We start from the raw sequence: 23,858 nt of genomic DNA on the forward strand, positions 1-23,858 counted from the left end.
TCATTTCCAAGTCAGCTCGACCTCGAGATAGCAGTTATAAAGAGAAATAAATTAAGGGATTAGACAAAGTTCTATAGGAGTACATATATAGACATCCTCCTATCAGCACAATATGAGTCTTACAAGTGCAATACTAATATTAATACTGCAATGTAGAGAACTGATTTATGCAAATTTTACCTTTTTATTGGTTTTTTTTCACTCCAGAAATTCCTTGTTCACCTTCCAACTTGGGTATTTCGACATCGTTTGATAAGTAGATATATGTCTTTTGTTCCGTTTATCTCCCTGTGTTAATGTTGAACATCCCACCAAGACAAATTCCTAACACATGCAAACGCATTTGGCTGTCATTAAACTTGAACCCAACAGCCAACGCATACAATGTGTACAGACCACGGAGGGAACTGCCATGCCTGTGGCCAAATAAAGTTCAGCTCAGTTTTCCTGCAGCACCCGTCCGGACTCCATGATGGAGTGATTCCATCAACAACATGGCCTCATAACGAAGCCAGCCTTGCACCACATCGTCCACAAAATGTCCCCGTCTTTGAGCATTGCTGTGACAGAGACAACACAGACATGCAATGCAGCAGTTTCAGTAGGTGACCTTGAGCTATCATCTAGTGACACACACAGACATAATAACCCAGCAGTTTCAGTGGATGGATGTCAGGGGAATGTAATCTCATCTGCCTTGAGGCCTTTTGATCTTCTCCATTACTGTTAAACATTTGCAATCAGACAGTGCCTGTAGATAGTATGCTGGTGACCATAAGGGACCATGTATCGTGTAAATGGAATGATGAGTGTGGTAGACGATAGTATCTGTTTGACAAGGGCAATGCTTTCAAGTCAGTGAACTGTTCTCATACACCGATCAGCCAAAACATTAAAACCACCTGCCTAATATTGTGTAGGTCCCCCTCATGCTGTCAAAACATCTCTGTTTCATCGAGGCATGAACTCCACAACACCTCTGAAGATGTCCTTTGGTGTCTGGCACCAAGACATTAGCAGCAGATCCTTTAAGGCCTGTAAGTTGCAAGATTGGGCCTCCATTGATCCGACTTGTTTTTCCAGGACATCCCACAGAAGCTCGATTGGATTGAGATCTGGGCAATTTGGAGGCTAAGGCAACACCTTGAACTCTTTGTCATGTTCCTCATACCCTCCCGAACAATTTTTGCAGAGTGACAGGGTACATTATCCTGCTGAATACTATTGCCATGAAGGGGTGTACTTGGTGTGCAACAATGTTTAGGTAGGTGGTACGTGTCAAAGTAACATCCACATGAATACCAGGTACAAAGGCTTGCCAGCAGAACATTGCCCAGAGCATCACACTACCTCCACCAGCTTGCTTTCTTCCCATAGTGCATCCTAGTGCCATCTCTTTCCCAGGTAAATGATGCACATGCACTCGGCCGTCCATATGATGTAAAAGAAAACGTGATTCATCAGACCAGGCCACCTTCCCCCATTGCTCCATGGTCCAGTTCTGATGTTCACATGCCCATTACAGGTGCTTTTGGTGGTGGACAGGGGTCATCATGAGCACTCTGAGCAGTCTGTGGCTATACAGCCCCATACACAGCAAGCTGTGATGCATTGTGTGTTCTGACACCTGTCTATCATAGCCAACATTAACTTTTTCAGCAATTTGAGCTACAGTACCTCTTCTGTGGGATTGGACCAGACATGCTAGGATTCTCTCCCCACATGCATCAATGAGCCTTGGGTGTCCATGACCCTGTTGCTGGTTCACCGATTGTCCTTCCTTAAACCAGTTTTGGTAGGTACTGACCACTGCATACTGGAAACACCCCACATGACCTGCTGTTATGGAGATGCTCTGACCCAGTTGTCTAGCCATCACAATTTGGCTCTTGTCAAAGTTGCTCAGATCCTTACAGTTGCCCATTTTTCCTGCTTCCAACACATCAACTTTAAGTACTGACTGTTCACTTGCTGCCTACTATATCCCATCCCTTGACAGATGTCATTGTAACGAGACAATCAATGTTATTCACTTACCTGTCAGTGGTTTTAATGTTTTGGCTAATCAATATAAATATGTAGTTTTAAAACCTTATCTTTTTCAATTTGAATTCACTGAACATAAAGGACATGATATGGAGAATGATATTGATCCTGAGAACAATTTCTACATCAACACACACAACCATTGTGAATATTATACTGAGGAACAGTTTAACAGAAATTCAAAAACGAATGGAGTAATATCAATTATACATTTCAATAGTAGGAGCCTGAATTCAAACCTTTCAAAGATCCAACACGGTTTAAGACAGCTGAAGAACCAATTCACTGCAATAGCAATCTCTGAGACTTGGCTTACTGAGGAACAAACTGCCATGGTCGACATTAAAAGATATGAGGTGTGTTCTATGAATAGGAATCAAAAAAAGGGTGGATGAGTTGCATTATACATTGACAAAAACTAGAATAGTAAAACAATCAAAAGTATGTCACAAGTCATTTTTTTTTGTTGGTGTTGATGCTGGTTTGGCTGGGGAGATTGCAAGCACTGGCTGCAGAAATGACGTGTCAAGTAAAGATGTACAGCTAAAAGAATCTTTGTTTTAAAGGGAACAGATGAAAAAGAAATTACTGACATTGTCAAAAGATTTAAGAGTAAGAAGTCAACAGACTGCAATGGTATTGAAATGTCACTAGTTAAATATATTATGCATATAGTATATTACATATATATTCAATCAATCTCTGAAAACTGGTGTTTTTCCATGTAAAATGAAAACGGCTAAAGTCATACCCATATACAAGGCTGGAGATAGACACACACTCAAATTACAGACCTGTTTCTTTGCTTTCACAATTCTCTAAAATACTTGAAAAAATATTCTACTCAAGGTTGGATGACTTTATCACAGAACATAATGTACTGTGTGAACAACAATATGGATTTAGAATCAATAGGACTACATCATCTGCACTCATTGATTTCGTGGAAGAGATAACAACTGATATAAAAAGAAAGAACATGCTGTAGGAGTACCAATGGCGCCCCCAGAAATTTTTCATAGGGGTGGTTAAATGGGGCCACTGAAAATCTTGGGGTGGCACACCAAAACCAAAAGTCATGACTGAATTTCAGGAATTCTATTATGCTGTTGTAATATACTGTATAGGCTAGTTGAAAACTGTCAATGTGAGAGTTAAGGAATCGCATCCTGAAATACTTTGGTTTCTTATTTTTTTTACAGTTAATGTTACTAAATATCTGATGTGTATAGACCAATACCGGTACAGTTAACATTTTGAGTTCCACAACAATTCTGTTTTAATGTGTTATGTGTCTGTATATAGTGTAACGTGTTAGACGATTCATTGTTATATTGCATATGTGTGACACAGTGACAGACGATCAAAAATGGCTGGCTGCCTGGCTATGCATTAGTTATTTTCTTTGACATGAATTATTATGAAAAATATATATTATTGATTTAAATGAACAGCACCTAATGTAAAATATCAGATAGAAGCATATTATGCATCATCAGGAGCATATTCTGCATATGCGACTCGTGGCGGTGGGGGCCAGCGGGGGGGGGGGCAGGGATAGTATCAGGGTGGCCTCGGCCACCCCTTGGAGGCATCACTGAGGGGTAGTCTTAGATCTAAAAAAAGCATTTGATACTGTTGACCATGACCTATTATTAATAAAACTACAATAATATGGAATCAGAGGAGTAGCTCTTTCTTGGCTATCCAGTTACCTAAATAATAGGAACCAATATGTGCAAATTGATAATTATAAATCACAATTAATGAAGGTTAAGTGTGGGGTTCCTCAAGGCTCAGTGTTGGGGCCATTGTTGTTTATTTTGTACATTAATAATGTATGAGAGGTTTCAAAAACACTAAAAATGATTTTATTTGCAGATGACACCAACCAAAAATATCAAAGTCAATTGCAATACTATATAAAGTCAAGGATCTCCTGCATCAACCAGCACTATACACCTTGTACTGTTCCTTCATACTTCCATATATCACCTACTGTGTGGAAGTGTGGGGGAACACATACAAAACAAACAGAGATCCAATTTTCATCCTTCAAAAAAGAGCCATAAGAATTGTAAACAAAACCACTTACAGACAGCCTACAAACCCACTCTTTATCAAACTGAAAGCACAAAAATTTAAGGATTTGGTTGACTTCAAAACAATTCAAATCCTGTACAGAGTAAAAAATCAGCAGTTACCAAACAGAGTCCAAAAGTTGTTCCAAAGGAGGGAAAGTAAACACGATCTCAGAGGAATATGTATATTCAAAAAACAATTAGTGAGGACAAATGCAAAACTTCATTGTATATCCTTCAAAGGAGTCAATCGATGGAACAACTGTAAAAAAGAAATTAAGATGTATACATCAATAAGTAAGTTTAAACAACTCTTTAAAAATAACATATTGACTAGATATAGGATGGATGAACAAAGAGGTGGACTGGAATAACATGACATGATACATGACATGTAAAGTGCCTTGTCTGACTTGTACTGTTTTGTTTTTTGATCTCTATGCATTGGCATTTCTTTTCTTTTTTCCACTTTTGTTTTGTCTTGAAAGTTTTGTTTTGGTTTGATTTGATTGATAAAGTATAAGAAAGGGGTAGGACCAGAAAAGTTCTTTACTTCATCCTACACCCTTTTTGAACATGGTCCAGTTATTACTTGTGTTGTTAGAGAGTTTGCAAAAAATGTTCACCATTATTTCCATTTGTTCTTGTATTCCTGCCTGTGTATTTTATTTTGTTATTTTAGCATGTTCGAAATAAAATCAATCTGAAATCTGAAATCAATCTGAAACTATGTGAGGTAAGATGTTTTCCCATGTTTGAGGGACCTTTTTTGTGTTTGCAATGAAACATGGCACAATAAGGCAGACCCCAGTAGAAACAAGAAAATGATGCCAGTTTAAAAAAAAATATCCTGGAATGAGTTGATTTACATTAGGAGGAGGTGAAACCACCGCAGGAGTGTAATAAGATGTTATGACTGCCATATTCAGTAATTTGCTAAAAATTAATAGTCATGCAGGAAGCAACAAGTGAGCACAAAGAGTTTTGCAGAGAACGTTTCAACCATGAAGGTCAAGGCACAGCAGAGGAACCTACTGGATACAGAGAGAGTTATGTCTTGCTGGGGATTTGATCATCTTGTTGTCCTTGAAATCAGACACAACCACAGAGGAAGAGAAAGAGGACTTAAGACGTCATCCCCCCCCCTGAAATACCCACAATTCACAAATAAATTGTAACTAACGGTAAACCTTCAATCAGGGTTGGCTAATAGAGCTAAGCCCTCCCTATCTTTTACAATAAAGATGAGAAAATGATTGTTAAAAAACCTTAGAACCGATTATTTCAAATTTTTAGTGGAACCTAAGAGCAGCAACAGCACTACATAGTGCACTAAATAGTCACAAGAAAAACAAACTACATCTTTTAAACTTGTTTGTACTTTTCTAGAATTTGTCTGTACTTTTATTTATTTATTTTTGTGTGTGGGGGGGTTTATTGATTTCATTGTTTTATTGTGTGAAGCACTTTATGTTACATTTGTTTGTATGAAAAGTGCTATACAAATAAAATCTGATTGATTGATTGATTGATTGATTGATTGATAAATGGGCTAATTTTTTACAGCCCAAGCAGAATTGCGTCATCTTCAATTTTTTCTTCGTGTTACGTCAATCACAGGTACGCCCCCTTGATTTGCTGCTCATTTGGGCTAAAGTCACTCAGCCCACAGGCTACTGGCTTTTGACCAATGACAGCACAGACATTAGAGTGAAGCGCTACTTGTGTGAGAGTGGGAAGGGCGAAAAGTAAGCGAATGAGGCAATGGCGGCCGCGGCCGTTGGCGTGAGCGAGTGGATTATTTACTTTCTCATCCATTTTCTACAATATCTTTGGGGGGGGGGGGAAACTGGAAATGAAGAGACTGGGGACACATCGTCGAAACGATGTTCAAATAACACAAAAGGACAGACGACAAAACCGTAAGCTTTGCGTTACGTGGTTTCAACATACTTGCTTTTTGGGGGAGACGCGGCTTGGACCCAACAAGGAATTGTAGATTTGAAACATTTATCCGACACAATTAGGAAACATGAATGCGGCACAAGTCACGTTGGAAATAGCGTAAAGCTATCAATGCTGGGTAAAGTTAACATCGCCTGTCAACCTGATGAGGGCCACCGCGTTTCTATACAGAGACACAACGAGCTGGTAAAGAAAAACACGCATTCATTATCACGGATTGTGGACTATTAAATTTTGTGGGGCACGTGCGCTAGCTCTACGGGGGTCCGACGAATCTCCGACTTCAATCCAGCGGGGCGTGTTTCTGGACCTCGTTGACCAGTCCTCTTTTTTTGGATAGCCAGTTAGCCGATCACCTGTCAAACACACAGGTTGCCGAGTTCACGTCTAAGACAAGACAACATGAGTTGCTTGATTGTATGTGTAATGAATGAAAGGTCACGTGTTTAACTTGACCTACTCACGGATGTACGTGCAGTGCGTGTGACGTATACAGGAAGTTAGAAGCGCATGTGATGAAGGTTGTATGTCGGATGAACGCTAGTAAAAGCTACACAGTTAAGAACCTACGAAGTCGGCTCGTTCTTGAATTATTCTTATGTCAGTAAGACAAGGCGTCTACGGACATTACATGGTGTCAGAATAGTCTGTGTATCGGAACACGAGCGGTCATGCCGAAGTTTAATCCGCCGAGTGAATTCAAGTTTGACTGCCCCGTTGAATGGCCGGAGTGGAGACAACGGTTTTCGCGCTTCAGGCTCGCGACAAAGCTGGATAAAGACGACGGGGAGATTCAAGTGAGTTCGCTGATTTATGCAATGGGCAGCGAGGCTGAAAAGATATTCAGCTCGTTTGACTTCGCGGCGGAGGGTGATAAAGTGGACTATGATATCGTACTGAAAAAGTTCGACGACTACTTTATTCCCCGCCGTAACATCATACATGAGAGGGCGTGCTTCTATCAACGTAGCCAGCAGCCAGGAGAGACAGCGGAGATGTACATCCGGACATTGTATGAGCTGTCTGAACACTGTGAGTTTGGGGACAAGAGGGATGAACATATCAGAGATCGTCTGGTAGTGGGCATAAAAGACAAGGTGCTCTCCCGTCAGTTCCAGCTCACAGCGGACCTTACTCTGGTGAAAGTCATTGAACAAGTGCGCCAGGCGGAGGCAATAACAAAGCAGCTCAGCCTCCAAGCTAACCAACCAGAGGCCCTGCTGGCTAACGTCAATGTTGTCCGATGGCGGGACGAACGCCAAAACAAAAAGGGCGGACAGCGTCATGGTGGCGGCAGTCCGGCAACCAACAAAGTAGATGAATGCGGGAGGTGCGGCAAGACGCAGCACACCGATGAGCGGAAGTGTCCTGCAACGAACAGTAAGTGCAACAAGTGTCATAAAAAGGGACATTGGGAGCGTGTATGTCACTCTAAAGCGGTGAGAGAAGTCACTGAAGAGGTTAAACAGCTGTACTTTCTGGGAGAAGTTGGCAAAGAGAGCAGTCAGGAAGATTGGACTGTTAGTTTAACAATAAGTGATGTACCAATAACCTTTAAAATTGACACGGGGGCTGACGCTACTGTTATCAACCAAGGGACATTTAAAAAGCTGAAGCCAAACATAAAACTGGGACCTCCTGACACATGCTTCATAAGCCCAGGTGGAAACATCAGCTGCATAGGACAGTTTCAAGCCACAACCAACTACAAGGAGAAACAATACTCCTTTCCAGTGTATGTGATCAAGGGGAGAGGCAGCTGTCTGCTGAGTCGTCCAGAGGCAGTGGAGATGGGTCTAGTGAAGCGGATGAATGAGGTCAGTGGAGTTTTCGGTTCAAGTGGACTGCTGAAAACAGACCCAGTGAAAATAGCTCTGGTGGAGGGTGCCCAGCCATACGCGGTGCATACAGCCAGACGGATACCGCTGCCACTTGTACCACTGGTTAAGAAAGAACTGCAGCGCATGGAAAATGAGGGCATTATTGAAAAAGTGACTCAGTCCACAGAATGGTGCGCCGCTATGGTGCCGGTGCTGAAACCGAACAAGAAAGAGGTTCGCTGCTGCGCTGACCTCAGGAGGCTGAATCGAGCGGTGAAACGTGAGAAATACGTGCTGCCCACTATGGAGGAAATAATGCCAAGGCTCGCAGGGTCAAAGTTCTTCACAACGTTGGATGCAGCAAGTGGGTTTTACCAGATCCCCTTGCATGAAGACAGCAGGGGGCTCACCACTTTCATCACCCCATTTGGGAGGTATGCTTTCTGCCGCCTTCCATTTGGTATAACGAGTGCTCCAGAGATTTTCCAGAGAAAGATGGCGGAAACTCTGACCGGGCTAGAGGGCACAGAGGTGTACATGGATGACATCCTTATACATGGAGAGACTGAGGAAATCCATGACCGGCGCCTAGCAGAGGCGCTGGGGGTCATTGAAACAGCAGGTCTCAAACTGAACCAAGCGAAATGCAAGTTCAAACAGAAACAAGTCCGCTTCCTTGGTCATATCATCAACGAGGCAGGCATCAGACCTGACCCGGACAAAGTGGCCGGAATAGAGAACTTTCCTCAGCCCCAGAACGTGACGGAACTCAAGAGGTTCCTCGGGATGGTGAACTATTTGGCAAAATACGTCCCAGAGCTGTCCACTGTAGGTCAGCCGCTTTATGGACTGCTTAAAGCAACGACAGAGTGGCTGTGGGGACCTGCACAGAACACAGCATTCCAAGACCTTAAAGCAGCACTCGCCACCGCCCCGGTACTCACCTTTTATGAGGTCACTAAGGCTACGGTGGTGTCAGCAGATGCCAGCAGCTACGGGCTGGGAGGCGTTCTGCTCCAGCAGCACGGGGAACACTGGAAGCCCGTGGCCTACTGCTCCCGACGGCTGAGTGACGCAGAGACAAGGTACGCACAGATCGAGAAAGAGTGCTTAGCCAGCGTCTGGGCATGTGAAAGGTTCGAGAAGTACTTGTTTGGGCTTGACAATTTCAGACTTGTCACCGATCATAAACCACTAGTGCCTCTCATGAACAGCAAAGACTTGGATAATGTGCCCATTAGGTGCCAGAGACTGTTAATGAGGCTGATGCGTTTCAATGCAGTGGCTGAATACGCACCAGGCAAAACTTTAGCTGTGGCTGATGCACTCTCCAGAGGCCCAGAGCAGTGCTACGGAGATGGTGCTTCTCATGATGATGTTGCAGCGCACATTGATGCCATCGTGTGCCAGGTGCCTGCCACACCTCAAAGGATGCAGGAGATAAAACAGAGCACGGATGGGGATCTGCAGCTTCAGACAGTGTTGGGCTTCATCAGACACGGCTGGCCTGAGTATGTCGATAAAGTGCCGGAGACAGTCAGAGACTTTTATCAGGTGAGAGGGGAGTTATCTGAGGTAGATGGTTTAGTCATCAGAGGCAGTCGTATCGTCATTCCCACAGAGATGAGGGAGGTGATCTTAGACAGAATACACGACGGGCACCAGGGGATAGCTAAGTGCAGAGAGAGAGCTAGCCAGTCAGTGTGGTGGCCCAAAATGACAGAACACATTACAACAAAGATACAGCAATGTCAATTCTGCAGAGAACACAAGAACACACAGAGAAAAGAGCCTTTAATGTCAAGTGAGCTCCCATCCAGACCATGGCAGAAAGTTGGCATAGACCTGTGTGAGTACAAAAAAGCAAAACTACTTGATAGTGTCTGACTATTATTCCAGGTTTTTGGAGATCCTAAATCTACCAACAACTACTAGCAGTCAGGTTGTAGCTAGGCTGAAGGCTACATTTGCACGTTTTGGTATCCCTGAAATTGTAGTTAGTGATAATGGGCCACAGCTAGTTTCAGAAGAGATGAGGAGGTTCAGTGAGGATTATGATTTCATCCATGTGACTTCAAGCCCACACTACCCCCAGAGTAATGGACAGGCAGAGAGGGCTGTTCAGATAGCCAAAAGCATATTAAGGCAGGAAGACCCTCTCCTCGCCCTGTTGACATACAGAGCTACACCCTCTTCTTCCACTGGAGCCAGTCCAGCGGAATTGCTCATGGGTAGGAGACTCAGAACCACCTTACCCACATTGCAGCATAACCTGAAACCGGCCTGGCCTAAAGAGGAACTGATCAAAACCGCTGACGCCGCAGCCAAATTGAGGCAGGCTTTCTACTACGACCGCAGGAACGGCGTGCGGACACTGCGCCCACTGAACTCGGGTGACGCAGTACTCACCAAACTTGGACAGAAAACATGGACAATGCCAGCAGTTGTTCACAGTCAGAGCTCCACTCCCAGATCCTACATAGTGGAGACAGCTCAAGGTGAACATTACAGAAGGAACAGGCGCCACCTGTTGGCCACACCCAAAACACTCACCTTTGTCAGCAGGGATCCTGACCATGTCACTCCAGGGGAGAGTGGAAACACGGATGAGTCCCGAGCAGCAGAAATGCCAACTTCCACACCATATGTTACTCGCTCTGGCAGGGTGAGCAAGCCAGCAATCCGGCTGGATTTGTGAGGCGTATGGACTTGTGTACTGTGGGAGATTTTTAATTTTTTGTGAAAAGGGGGGTGATATACAGGTTAAAATTGTTGGCAGTAAATGTTCAGAGAAATGTTTAGAAAATTATCTTAGAGGGGGAGATGTAATGAATGAAAGGTCACGTGTTTAACTTGACCTACTCACGGATGTACGTGCAGTGCGTGTGACGTATACAGGAAGTTAGAAGCGCATGTGATGAAGGTTGTATGTCGGATGAACGCTAGTAAAAGCTACACAGTTAAGAACCTACGAAGTCGGCTCGTTCTTGAATTATTCTTATGTCAGTAAGACAAGGCGTCTACGGACATTACAGTATGTTAGCCGTTTATAGACAAAAATTGGCTGATGAAATATCGCAGGCACCATTTGTGGCTGTGCAAGCGGATGGGACAACCGACGTGGCACGTGTAAGCCAGTGCGTGATTGTGCTCAGGGAACAATCTGAGAAAAATCTTCAGAGCACTTTTTCTTAAACGTTGAAATTAACACAAATATCCATCTCAACCCCCATGACGTCTGCAGAGTCAAGAGAGGTTTTTCGATACACTTATGAGGATCAACTCATTCCTCCGAAGTACTATGAGACAGGATACGTTGAACGCCCTGGCTATGCTGTCTATTGATCAGGACTTCATCCAAAAATCACAGGACTTCATTCAATGACATGGTGATTAACCTGTTTGCCTCCCAGAAAGATCGTCGATATGAGCTTCTCTTCAAATAAGGTAGGCCCAAGCCTATAGACCCCTTAAAAGACCATCAGACACGTTTGGCTTTCCTGTCTACACATTGCTTGTCTCTCTTCTATAATGACCGTAATTTTTGCTGTGCTTACCAAATTGTTTTATTCGGGACATGTTTGACACAACGTGCTGCAAAACAGTTGTGATAAAAACAGTTGCAGTGTAGAGCCGAAGTAACGGAGAAGACCGTAGGTTCACACTTTAGCCGTGTAGGCAACTTTCTTTAATCCACGGTAAATCAGCGAGACAAACAAAACCCACAGCTCGACTGAGCGGAGGTGGCAAGAATAACCAGAAAACTGGCTGGACAACCATAACTTAACCCTGCGTTAACCTGCCAGGGCAACCATGACTTAACCCTTAGTCCCTGGGTTGAATTCTGTCCCCAATACGTGTCCACCACATGAGCCCCCCCAGAATTCGCCCTAGTAATCGAAGTCAGGCAGGCGCTGGTGGACGACAGGCCGTCCGCGGCGGCTCCGGATAACAGGGGCCGGAGTGTCTCTGGGAGGCATTGACGCGGGCCTGTGGAGGTCGGCCTGAGGAGCAGACGAGGCAGCTCGGGCCTCCACGGGGGGAGGAGGCGGAGCCGGGGGACGACCGCGACGAGGAGGTTGGGCTAACTCCAACGGCTGCGTCAAGTCCAGGTGTGCGGGTTTAACTCGGTCCACTGAAACATGCTCGGCCGCGCCCCCAAAATCCACCACCAGGTGCTTAGTTCCCCGTTCCAGGACGCGGAAGGGGCTGTCATAAGGGGGTTGCAGAGGGGGGCGGTGTGCGTCGTGACGGATGAACACGTAGTCCGCTGACTGCAGACCTGGGGGCACCTGGGACACCGGCGCGCCGTGTTGGGCGGTAGGGACGGGTGTGAAAGCTCTGACCCCGTCCAGCAAGGAGGCTCGTTGGTCCACAGCTGACCAGGGACGCGTTGCATTGGGCATGAAATCGCCTGGGACTCGCAGCGGCGTGCCGTACACCAGCTCCGCAGAGGAGGCTTGTAGGTCTTCCTTCGGGGCGGTCCGCAGGCCCAGCATGACCCATGGGAGCTTGTCAACCCAGTTGCAGTCCTTGAGAGTAGCCCGAAGCGCAGCCTTCATGGACCGGTGGAAGCGCTCACATAGGCCGTTCGCCTGAGGGTGGTAGGCGGTAGTGCGATGAAGCTTGACGCCCAGAGCCTCACCCACAGCATTCCATAGCTCTGAGGTAAACTGTGGCCCGCGGTCAGATGAAAGGTCGGAAGGCGTACCGAAACGTGAGACCCACGACCCAATAAAAGCCCGGGCCACATCAGCAGACGTCGTGGATGCCAGGGGAACAGCTTCAGGCCAGCGTGTAGTCCTGTCCACCACAGTGAAGAGGTAGGTGAACCCATGGGAGGGGGGTAGGGGACCAACCAGGTCGACGTGGACATGGTCAAATCGTCTCTCCGGCACTGCGAAGCGTTCCAGGGGCGCCTTAATGTGGCGGTGTATCTTAGCCCGCTGACAGGCAACACACGAGTCGGCCCACGCTTTCACGTCTCTCTTAAGTCCCTCCCACACAAACTTAGCAGAGGTCAGGCGCACGGATGGCTTACCGCCTGGATGAGAGAGGCCGTGCACAGCTTCAAATACGGGGCGTCTCCAGCTGTGCGGGACGATGGGCCTGGGCTGTCCTGTGGAGACGTCACACAGGAGGGTGACACCTGTGTCGCTGAAAGGAACGTCCTGCAGGCGGAGCCCCGTGTCGGAGGCCCGGAGACGGAGGATGCTCGGGTCCGTGGCCTGGTCAGCAGCCATCTGTGCATAGTCAAGGCCTAGGTGGACCGCTCCAATCACTGGCCTAGAGAGGCAGTCAGCTACCTGGTTAGACTTACCAGCGACGTGCTGGATGTCGGTAGTGAATTCCGAAATGTAGGAGAGTTGTCGCTGCTGGCGAGCGGACCATGGCTCGGCCGTCTTGGACATGGCAAACGTGAGGGGCTTGTGGTCCACGTACGCAGTAAACTCGCGGCCCTCTAGCAGGAAACGGAAATGCCGGACGGCGAGCCAGAGACCAAGGAGTTCCCTGTCAAAAGTACTATACTTGCGCTCTCGGGGTGTAAGCTGGCGACTGAAAAACGCCAAAGGCTGCCAAGCCCCCCCCACCCACTGTTCGTGAACCGCACCAACAGCATAGTCCGATGCATCCGTGGTTATGGAAATAGGCGCTGTAGGTGAAGGATGCGCTAGCAGGGTAGCCTGGGAGAGCGCAGCTTTAGTCTCGGTGAACGCACGGTCCCGCTCTGCTGTCCAGTCGACCGCCTGGTTGGGGGACTTGCCTTTCAGCGCCTCGTACAGTGGCCGGATGATAAAGGCGGCTCGAGGAATGAAGCGTTGGTAGAATGTCACCATCCCGATGAACTCCCTGAGCGCACGAGCTGTTTGGGGGCGCGGAAAGGCCGCCACCGCTTCCACCTTTCAGGGCAGGGGGACTGCCCCGTCCCCAGTGATGCGGTGCCCGAGGAAATCCATGGCTGTCAGCCCGAACCGGCACTTCGCCGGGTTGACGATCAGCCCATGCTGGCTGAGGCGTGTGAAGAGGGCATGAAGATGGGACAGGTGTTCTTCCTTGGAGGCGCTGGCGATGAGTATGTCGTCCAAATAGACGAAGATGAAAGGAAGGCCACGGAGCACTGAATCCATCAGCCGCTGAAAGGACTGGGCCGCGTTTTTGAGTCCAAATGGCATTCGTAGGAATTCAAATAGGCCGAATGGGGTTGTCACCGCTGTCTTGGGGATGTCTGAGGGGTGCACGGGAACTTGATGATAACCACGGACCAGGTCGACTTTTGAGAAGACGCATTTGCCAGACAGGTTTGCAGAAAAGTCCTGGATATGCGGGACAGGATAGCGGTCAGGCGTGGTGGCGTCATTTAGTCGGCGGTAGTCCCCGCATGGGCGCCAACCTCCATCAGGCTTAGCGACGATGTGGAGTGGGGACGCCCACGGGCTGTCAGAGCGGCGGATGATCCCCATGCGTTCCAGGTGCTCGAACTCAGACTTGGCAATGGCGAGTTTGGCGGGGTCGAGACGCCTGGCTCTGGCGTAGACCGGGGGCCCCTTCGTAGCAATGTGATGCTCCACCCCATGCTTAGCGGTGGGTGCAGAGAAGGTAGGCTGGGTGAGGTCAGGGAACTCAGCGAGGAGGCGGGTGAACTTGTCTGCCTCTGAGAGAGAGTTGGCTAGACCTGCATAGGCCGCTTCCCTCCGCGTACATGCGAAGGAGGAGAAGGTTAAGGCATCGACCAGACGGCTGTTCTGAATGTCCACTAGTAAACCGTAAGCGCACAAAAAATCAGCTCCGAGGAGGGGAAGCGTTACATTGGCCATGACGAACTCCCACGTGAAACGTTGTCCACCAAAACACAGTTCTACAGACCGCACGCCGTAGGTGTGGATAGGGCTGCCGTCAGCCGTCGCCAACTGGGGGCCCCGCTCCCCGCCCATGATGTCGACGTCAGTAGCAGGGAGCACGCTTCTCTGTGCGCCCGTGTCACAAAGATATCGCCGACCGGAGATGGTGTCGAGGATGAAGAGTAGCCTGCTCGTATCGCCAACACTCATGGCCACTACTGAGTGTTGGCCCTCTCGTTTCCCGTCGGCCTGTAGTTGCAGGGGGAACGGCACCGTTTAGCTTTCGCACCAAATCGAGCGTGGTACATACAGAGTCCAGAGGGCTTGTAGCGGTCTGATGCTGTGGCGCCACCGTCGGGCCACGCCCGCGATGTCGGCGGGGGGCCAGTGAAGGTAGGAGCCAGCACCCCAGCATGGGAGGAACGTTGTGTAGCGACGAAGAATCGGTCAGCCTCCTTTGCCAGCTCACGGGGATCAGTGATGGTGGAGTTAGCGAGCGCAGTCTGGACGTGGGGCGGCATGTTGCGCAGAAACAGCTCCATAAACAGGAAACATGGCTTTTCTTGACCCAGTAGGTTTAACATCCTGCTCATTAGCTCCGATGGTTTGCCATCTCCCAAGCCCTGAATTGCGAAGAGGCGACGTGCTCTCTCCGTTGCAGACAGTTCAAAAGTTTCAAGGAGGAGATGTTTAAGTGCGGCGTATTTACCATCGGCCGGTGGGTTGGTTATGAAACCGCTTATCCTGGAAGCCGTAGCGCCCCCCCGCGCTGCCACTACGTAGTAGTACCTGGTCTCGTCTGCTGTTATGTCTCTGAGCGCGAACTGTGCCTCAGCCTGCGCGAACCATGTAGCCGCGGAAGACTCCCAAAACTCCGGCAGTTTAATTGCAACGGCGTTCGTAGCCATAATGTGTGTGGTTTCAGAAAACTTATCCGAAAACCGACGTCGGGGTCACCAGTGTAGAGCCGAAGTAACGGAGAAGACCGTAGGTTCACACTTTAGCCGTGTAGGCAACTTTCTTTAATCCACGGTAAATCAGCGAGACAAACAAAACCCACAGCTCGACTGAGCGGAGGTGGCAAGAATAACCAGAAAACTGGCTGGACAACCATAACTTAACCCTGCGTTAACCTGCCAGGGCAACCATGACTTAACCCTTAGTTCCTGGGTTGAATTCTGTCCCCAATACGTGTCCACCACAGCAGTATTTATTAGCAGTCGTTTCAGTTGGAACACGTTTTGTTGTGCATCCTTAGGTGAGCCCTTACTGACATTGTAGGCTACATGATTCTGCATCCTGTTCTATCATGTAGCATATCATTCCATCATTCGTCCATATGTTGTTCTTGTTAAAAATGGCATGTGCTAATGTGTACAGAGGAAAAATAGCCAATTGTGTGTGTGTGTGTGTGTGCGTGTGCGCGTGCGTGTGCGTGTGCACGCGAGAGAGAAAAAGTTTTTTGGCATCAGGCCATTCTTATACTTCTCTATAGTGTTGTAGAGCGCTTGCTGTAACAAGGTATATAGTGTCGTCGCTCTTGGTATCTCAGATGTTGGTATCTCAGATGTTATGTTGCTGTTGCTGCAGTGTGAACTATAGATGGGTATACTGTATTTGTTAGCCCACCCACTCAATATCACCACCAGCCGTCACTGCATTCAACACAGGTTAACTTGACAGTCAGTTCATGGACTCTATAGAAATGTTTCTACTATCTGATGATTAGTTAAATACTCCCTGGTCTCAGTAAACATGCACTAGCTTGCAGACAGATTTTTCAAACACCCTTCCTAAAGTTCCCCCATCATTACCCAGCAAACCTCACTGCCACACTTAAGCCCCATAAATGTTTACCGAGAAACAGTGGTAATCATCTCATTCACAGTGAAAAGAAACCAGCCAGCATGTACCACTCCGCCTCTTTTGTCTCTATGCGTGCTTGGGTGTTTTTTTGGAGATCTCACACGTGCAGTAATGGAGGCTTCTGAGCAGAGGAGCCACTTAACTAGGTTCAAAGTGTTGTTGACCTCCCACCTGTCTTTCTATCTCCCCCTGTGTGTGTGTGTGTGTGTGTGTGTGTGTGTGTGTGTGTCTCTTTCATGTTCTGTACCGATCTTGGCTGCATGCCAGCATTGATGTATAACCAGAGAGGCAGACTGGCTTTCACAGAGAAACACTGGCAAGCAGCATCAGCACAGACAAGGCAGAGTTTGATGAATCTGTCCTTGATAAACTAACCAGCTGAAAAACATGCATATCTCTTCTTTGTGGGAAATGACATTTGATAGCGTTTGACAACGAACACAATGTCCCAACTTCTACTTCGAAGTGGCAGAATATTGGAAATGCCTGTGCGTTCGCAAAACTGCGAAAGTGGGTCAGCTTTCAGGCAGATATGATTGTAACATCTGCTACGTGGCTGTATCTTAGCCTGTATAGACAACTGTCCTCACCTTCTTCCTCCTAGAGACATCTGATGTGTATGAGAGAATGTTTATTTTCTGAGTGTATGTATACACCGATCAGCCAAAACATTAAAATCACTTGACAGGTAAGTGAATAACAATAGTTATCTCATTACAATGGCACCTGCCAAGGGGTGGGATATATTAAGCAGCAAGTGAACAGTCAGTTCTTGAAGTTGATGTGTTGGAAGCAGGAAAAATGGGCAAGTGTAAGGATCTGAGTGACTGTCTAGATGACTGGGTCAGAGCATCTCCAAAACGGCAGGTCTTGTGGGGTGTTCCTAGTATGCAGTGGTCAGTACCTACCAAAAGTGGTCAGAGGAAGGACAACCAGTGAACTGGTGACAGGGTCATGGGCACCCAAGGCTCATTGATGCAGGTGGGGAGGGAAGGCTAGCCCGTCTGGTCTGATCCCAGAGAAGAGCTACTGTAGCTCAAATTGCTGAAAAGTTAATGCTGGCTGTGGTAGACAGGTGTCAGAACGCACAGTGTATCACAGTTTGCTGCATATGGGGCTGTCTAGCTGCAGCCCGGTCAGAGTGCTTATGATGACCCCTGTCCACCGCCGCAAGCACGTACAATGGGCATGTGAGTGTCAGAACTGGACCATGGAGCAATGGAAGAAAGCACTGGTATGATGAATCACATTTTCTTTTTCATCATGTGGAAGGCCAGATGCGTGTGTGTCGTTTACCTAGGGAAGAGATGGCACCAGGATGCACTATGGGAAGAAAGCAAGCTGATGGAGGCAGTGTGATGCTCTGGGCAATGTTCTGCTGGGAAACCTTGGGTCTTGGCATTCATGTGGATGTTACTTTGACACATACCACCTACCCAAACATTGTTGCATACCAAGTGCACCCCTTCATGGCAACAGTATTCCCTGATGGCTAGGGATGCCCCCCGAAACCCGGTTCTAAACGGGAACCGGTTCTAAATTAGTAAAAACCGGAGCATTTTTAAGATCCGACGTTTTCGGTTCTGCTATCGGTAGTCGGTAGGTACTCGAGAAATCATGGAGTGAGATTTATATTGTGGCAATTGTGTGTCTCTCTCTTACTGCGCGAGGTGCGGGGCTGTGCTGTGCTCCACACACTCGCTCACACACGCGCAGACAGCTCTGCTCAAGTGCTCATCATGGCGGAGAGAACTAAACGTTCAAAAGTTTGGGTATATTTTTCAAAAGTCGATGACAACAACGCTCGTTGCCACAAGTGCAACAAATCATTTGCCAGTAAGGGTGGCAATACAAGCAATCTGTCGAAGCATCTTTTGTCGAAACATGGTATTAATCTGCAGAAATGCGGCGTTTTCCATTGCTTTGCTCGTAGTGTTCCATCCACGTCCACTGCAGGTAAGCCGCATGAGCCATAGATGCGGAGTTAGCTAGGCTAATAACGAATTATTACGAATAGGCCAATAAATAAAATATAATTGCTTAGCTAGTTGTTTAGCTACAAATATATAAGCCATAGATACGGAGTTAGCTAGGCTAATAGCCGGGGACACTATAAATCAGGAGAGATCACGACTCCTGCCGGAGAAGGCAGATATGTTGATTTTTCTGAAGAAGAACTGTTAGGATAATGTTCTAGGTTCTTGTTTGTTTGAACTTCCGTTAGCCTTTTGCTGTAAAAATTTATTTTTAATATATATATTTTTTTCTTTATCTACTTTTATTTTTTTATCTTATTTGTTGTTGTTGAATGTTGATTATAAAGTCTATAATCCAGATGCATTTAAAACATTGCTGCTGCTGTTGCTGCTGAATAAATAATATTTGTTTATATTTATATAAAGTTATATAATAGAATAATAAAGCAATGTCGATTCTGTTCTTAATTGTCTTTTTTTCTTGCATAATCAAAAAGAACCGATAACAGTATCGATAAAGTACCGAACCGATAAGCAGTACCGATAAGAGTAGTATCGATAAAATCCTAACGATACCCATCCCTACTGATGGCAGTGGCCTCAGGTGGTTTTAATATTTTGGCTGATCATTGTATGCATGTGATCTGACGTTAGGCTCCCCTCTACAAATGAATTACTGTGTGTGAGAACATGTCCCAAAATGTCGCTAACATTTTCCTCTGTGCCAAGCAAAGGAGAATACAGCCATCTTATTCCTGTATGTACATTATATTAGATATACATGTATTCATGCAGAATATGTATATGCATTCTCTTCGTATGTTAAGCTGCCTCAACTGGCCAGAGAAAGGCAATGTGAGATTTAACTAAATAGAAAATAACAAAAACTTCTCTGACACAAAAGTGTATACAGAAGTACATATGCAGTAAAAAATATGACAGAGGTGACACATGACAAGGGCAAAAAATAGAAACAGCGACTCTGGTTAGGGTGAAGTGAAGGGAAAATTACAGAGCTACTTGGTGATGTTAAAGACACAATCCTGAAGATCAAAATTTTTACTTAACTTACTGACACCTATGGTGATACTGGTATTTGTGTTGCTTCATGGATTAGCTTTGGTCTTAAACTTGGCAATGTCACTAAGTAACACATAGGACATTTGTTTGCATGTAAATCTGCAGGACTGTAGCTTTAGGGGCACTGAATGTCTATGCAGAAATCCCAACTCTCTTGATTCTCTGTGTAACTGATGGAGACCTTCATCCATCTATCCTGGGTGGTATTTATGGTGTAAGGTAGAGACGTATCTCACCTATAAATGATATAGCAGGATTTTCGTTGGCTGAGCCTGGCAGCGTTTACTGAATACCTCTAGGCACTTCCTGCTTTAATCTCAAAATGTCTTCTGTCGCCAGGGCAACAAGTTATGCGGTGGATGTTATGTTTGGACATGTTATGATGTGGCCCCTGTTTAATGGACGTAAAGCAGGGATTATTTTGTGGGTGCATGCTTACTCTGCATGCTGTTCAAAGGCCACAAATGCCTGACAGATGGGGTTCATAAAGTTCATAAAAAAGAAGAGGTGGAACAGAGAAGAGAACAATAACAGTGATTTACGGCTGGCGGGAAGGAATGAGAGAATAACATGGTCTGTAACACACAGGTATGAAATCCTCCCAGCAAAGATGCTTGGCGGACCCGCGGTGAGCAAGTGAAGTTTTGACGGTATACACATTGCTCCAGCTCGACTTTATAATAGGGTTTGTCCATCACATGACACCAGCGGGTTAATTTTACCAGCTGTTCTTGCATAGGAAGAAAAAGAAGAAAACAAAAAAACAAAACAGGAATACCATTTGAAACCCATAGTAAATACCAACCAAGTACACATCCAGTACATTTATTATTTGACTTTACAGTCTGTTTTGAATACTGAAAACAGGTGGGACATCTGTGCCTAGATTTTATATGAGACCCAAAATGTAAAGAAGTGCCTTCACTGCAATGGACTGGAAAGGCAGAGCAGCGTCGCCTTCACTGGAAAAGATTCTGCCATAATCTGGGGAGTGGGTGATTTTTGAAGACTGACTTTGAAGGATTTATAACTGTGTTTTACCCCTCTAATATCCCACTGCCCAGTCCTCTCCCAGCTCCTCGGTGCTCTGCTCTAAACAGACCATCTGGATGAGACACATCTGCCCTCCTCTTCCTTGCATGATGCTGGATGCCGTCTTAGCTGCTTTCCTTTGACATATGAGTGCCAGAAAATGACTCCATTGACCCTCAGGCTTTTCCTGTGTCCAAGCAGATCTCTCAGCTGACACCTTGGGATGTTTGTAGAAGGAAAGTAAATGGCGCACACACACACACACACACACACACACACAAATACATTGCTTGGCTAAGGAAGCTCGGAGGCAACCATGAACTTGTGTTTATGTGAGTGGCACAGTAGTCTGAGTAACAGTCTGATGGTGTGTGTGTGTGTGTGTGTGTGTGTGTGTGTGTGTGTGTGTGTGTGTGTGTGTGTGTGTGTGTGTGTGTGTGTGTGTGTGTGTGTGTGTGTGTGTGTGTGCTTATTTGTGAGAAAGAGCGATGGGACCCCCTAAGGACAACTCAATAATTCAACACAAACATCTGTTGTCCGGTAAACACAGCTGCATGGTGAATCAGCTGCAGAGCATGCCTCTGACCACTGTGCTGTGTTGTGTGTATGTATATGTGTGTCTATACTGCTGAATAACTTGTTCACATTTGCCAAGTGATGAAACATCACAAACATGAACAAGGCCGTTTCTCCACAGGTGTTGCCGTGCTGTGAGAACGTGGCCAGAACATCACAAGTCATGACCGAGAGAGAATAACACACCACAACAAATGATGGGCTAATCCAAAATAAAACACATGTTAACCAGAGCCAGCCTCTCTTTCACATCATGTATGTGTCACAACACGACAAACTAGAGCCTCAGCGGTTGATGGTTCTGTTGTGGGGATAATGTTTGAGGCTGTAGAAGGCAAATTTTGGTTTGTTGTGGGATTACTTCTGTCCAGGGTCGGCAAACCAAGTGGCCGATTGAGGCCCCTGCGGCCACAGTGCAGACAAATGAATAACAAAAGTGGTGCTTGAACACCTAGGTGGGGTGGGGGTCAAATTCGGCTCAACAGAATTTGATTTCCAGAACTGTGACCATGTTCAAATCCAAGTCCCGGTGTGCTGAAAATGAAGCTCACAAGCCTATGGTAACCAAGAAATCTGTTTTGTCGACACTGCGTTTCAGAAGTTGAGCTTCATCTGCTGAAGCCGATTTAATCTCTTTTACGTGCTAGAAAACAGCTGACTGACAGGAATGCTGAAACGTGATTCATTCAATTCACTCTCTGTCGGTGTGAGTCCCGAGCATATTTTGCTTGTAGTAACAGTTAACATGGTGTTTGTTGCAAATGTCTGCAAATCACATTTTCATTAAAAGAAAAAGTGATATGCATCCTACAAGGCATCCATGCAGCTGTAAATGTGAATGGTATTAAAATGACCAGATTTTTACCCGACTCTGAACATTAGTAGTACTGTCCGGTAGTATAGGCCTGTGCATAGTGTGTGTGTGTGTGTACTTGATGGATGCTATGAGTGTACCAACACAGTAACTAACTCCACTGAGGAGCTTCAGTGTTGTGCGCTGAAAGAGTATTGAGCTCAAAGTGCGTGGGGTGTTGGCTGGCACTCATCCTGCAGCAGTACATTGTGAACTCTGCTCAGCCCTTCAGATAAAAGAAAAAAAAAAGATGAAAAGGATCAAGCAACTCCAAACTGTTCTTTTCTATAGCAACCACATACAGAAACCCATTCCATGGATGGTTTCAGTCACAACAGGCCAAAACAATGTAGATAGCACATAGCAGTGTTCACTCCCTGGCTGGATTTAACTAACGAAAACAGAAGAGCGGGATGAAGTCTGATGAACAACAGCAGAATATAGGGTCAACTCAGTGTGTGTGTGTGTGTGGGGGGGGGGGGTGAGGAAATTAGGTTATGTTTAAGTAAAGGAGACTTTGCGCTGCAAAAAGACAAAATTGTCAAAGAAAAAGGGGTGCTAAAAAAGACAAAAGAAAATGAAAGCCGAAAGATTGTAGCAAACATCAGGTGAATGACCCAAAGTGGCAGTAAGATCAACTGGAAAACAAAACAGACACAGCAGTATAGGGTAGGTGACTTTAAAGTTAAAACAACACCGATATCTCCTTTACTGCATCAGTCAACATCAGGAAATGACAAGAAAAATAACCAAAGATGGAGTGGGGAGAGCTGGACGCTGGAGACGATGACAACCAGCATTAAGTTCCCATTTGACTTTTATTAAATCGCCCCACCGGGGTGCGATTTAACAAGCACACGGTGACCAAGAGGCAGAAAACAGGACACACAGGCCAGAGATGTGTGTGTGTGTGTGTGTGTGTGTGTGTGTGTGTGTGTGTGTGTGTGTGTGTGTGTGTGTGTGTGTGTGTGTGTGTGTGTGTGTGTGTGTGTGTGTGTTGGTGGAGGGGCTGAAAAACGGTGTGTTTGAAAAGAATGCAAAGGATGTTGTGAAGAAATGAACTACAACACTGAGGAGGGGAGGTGCTCCTGTGCAGGTCGGGAGTGAAATAATAAAAACTTTCCTACTCTGATGTGCATCAGTATACACCGATAAGCCAGAACATTATGACCACCTGCCTAATATGCCGTTGGTCCTCTGTGTGCCGCTAAAACAGCACCGACCCATTGAGGCATGGACTCCACAAGACCTCTGAAGGTGTCCTGTGGGATCTGGTACCAAAACAATAGCAGCAGATCCTTCAAGTCCTGTAAATTGTGAGATGGAGCTACCATGGATTGGATTTGTCAGCCCAGCACATCCCACAGATGAGATTGAGATCTGGGGAATTTGGAGGCAAGGGCATCCGCTTGAACACTTCATCATGTTCCTCAAACCATTCCCAAACAATGTGTGCAGTGTGGCAGGTCGCATTATCCTGATGAAAGAGGCCACTGCCATCAGGGAATACCATTGTCATGAAGAGATGTACCTGGTCTGCAATAATGTTTAGGTAGGTGGCACATGTCAAATTAACAGCCGCATGAATGCCAAGACCCAGGGTTTCCTAGCAGAACATTGCCCAGAGCATCACACTCCCTCTACCGGCTTGTCGTCTTCCCACAGTGCATCCTGGTGCCATCATCTTCCCCAGGTAAATGGTGCACACATACACAGCCATCCAT

The 23,858-nt window shown here is 46.3% G+C and overlaps 1 long non-coding RNA gene across 1 annotated transcript; it reads right to left on the bottom strand.

Annotated features, from left to right (window-relative positions):
- Nucleotides 1-534: 534 nt before the first annotated feature.
- Nucleotides 535-10,384, bottom strand: LOC130111206 (uncharacterized). The gene is made up of 3 exons (XR_008810150.1): nt 10,322-10,384; nt 2,286-2,409; nt 535-560 (listed from the first exon to the last, which is right to left on the bottom strand). It is a non-coding gene; the product is annotated as an uncharacterized LOC130111206 (long non-coding RNA).
- Between the last annotated feature and the right edge of the window lie 13,474 nt (nt 10,385-23,858).

Source organism: Lampris incognitus, chromosome 4 (genome assembly GCF_029633865.1).
Source record: "Lampris incognitus isolate fLamInc1 chromosome 4, fLamInc1.hap2, whole genome shotgun sequence".
Lineage (NCBI taxonomy): Eukaryota > Metazoa > Chordata > Actinopteri > Lampriformes > Lampridae > Lampris > Lampris incognitus.